Raw genomic sequence first — 1268 nt, 5'->3', positions numbered from 1 at the left:
CTATTCAATAGGTTGTACAAAACAAAAAATAGAACTAAATATAGTAAATGTGATCAATAATGATTGCTAATTCATAAAACACTGAATTTAAACTGCAAGCAGATACATTGCTACAGCAGACAGCTTGGGCAAACAGGAAGAATGTCTCTAAACATTATTGAAGGGTTACCTGCACAAAATAAGACTTTATGCAACAATAAATCACCTGAGAAGCTTGCTTACCTGCTTCAACTTTCAGCCATTTTTAATTTTACATACGAGTATTTAGAGAAATTATTTACGGTACTATCAACTAGCATTTTCCTGTTGCTACGGCCCGTTTCCAATCCCTATGTACTCTAATATCTATGCTCCTTCATTAAAATGTCTGTTTCTTGGACTCTTTTCTTTTTTGAAGACAGCCTTAGATACTAATAGACAGGCAGTGCTACCAATGATGTATGATGTTAGAACTAGATCTATATTTATAAAACTGAAATATACAACGTAAAAAGTAAAGAGATAGAGAGAGGGAAGAGCGTGGGGAGCCTTCTTTGCAAATTTAAAATGATTTGGAAGGGCATGTTGTTAAAGTTTTATAACAATCAAGTTTAAGTATTTCACCTACCACCTAAAAGGAACCTGGTATAGTACTGGGTATATTGCATGGTATTTTATCAAAACGACATTCTTCATTTTTAATACGATTCTGGTGTACATGTACATGTTTGTAAAAATTAATAGTTATCATGTACATATGTATGTTTATGCATTTAATAAATTTACATTATTATTATTACTTTATTACTTTATTCTGCAGTTGATGAATACTGTATGGAAGGTAATAAAGCTCTGTGGTCAGTATGTGATGATGGACAATTAAGAATATTTGACATTAGAAATAAAACAATGGTAAGAAGAAGGAATGAGAGAAAAGAGGAGAGAGCATACATGTAATTCATTGTACAATCAAAATTGAAAACAGAAAGTTCTCCATTTTTATTACATTTCCTGATGCATATACATGTACTTATGTTGTGTAGAAAGTTTGAGCTCATTCCAATCAAAATTAGATTTTTTTACAAATTTTAAAAGTTACTCAAAAATTGGGCAAAAGCCCCTGTACTAGTCTATAGTGCAGGGTAATAGACCAAATTTTGCCAAAATTGAAAAGGTAAGATTTCTCCATTTTTATGATTTTAATTTATCTGATGCATATAGATCTACATGTTCTTATGTTGTATAGAAAGTTTAAGTTGATTCCAGTCAAATTTAGTTTTTAAGAATTT

The 1268-nt window shown here is 30.6% G+C and overlaps 1 long non-coding RNA gene across 1 annotated transcript; it reads right to left on the bottom strand.

Annotated features, from left to right (window-relative positions):
• Positions 1-44: 44 nt before the first annotated feature.
• Positions 45-346, bottom strand: LOC109593276 (uncharacterized). Its single transcript, XR_002190858.1, has 2 exons — positions 223-346; positions 45-184 (listed from the first exon to the last, which is right to left on the bottom strand). It is a non-coding gene; the product is annotated as an uncharacterized LOC109593276 (long non-coding RNA).
• Between the last annotated feature and the right edge of the window lie 922 nt (positions 347-1268).

This window comes from Amphimedon queenslandica, unplaced genomic scaffold (genome assembly GCF_000090795.2).
Source record: "Amphimedon queenslandica unplaced genomic scaffold, v1.1 AMPQUscaffold_2221_Cont25776, whole genome shotgun sequence".
Lineage (NCBI taxonomy): Eukaryota > Metazoa > Porifera > Demospongiae > Haplosclerida > Niphatidae > Amphimedon > Amphimedon queenslandica.
Note: the sequence above shows the minus strand (reverse complement) of the source record. Positions and strands in the feature narration are given on the sequence as shown.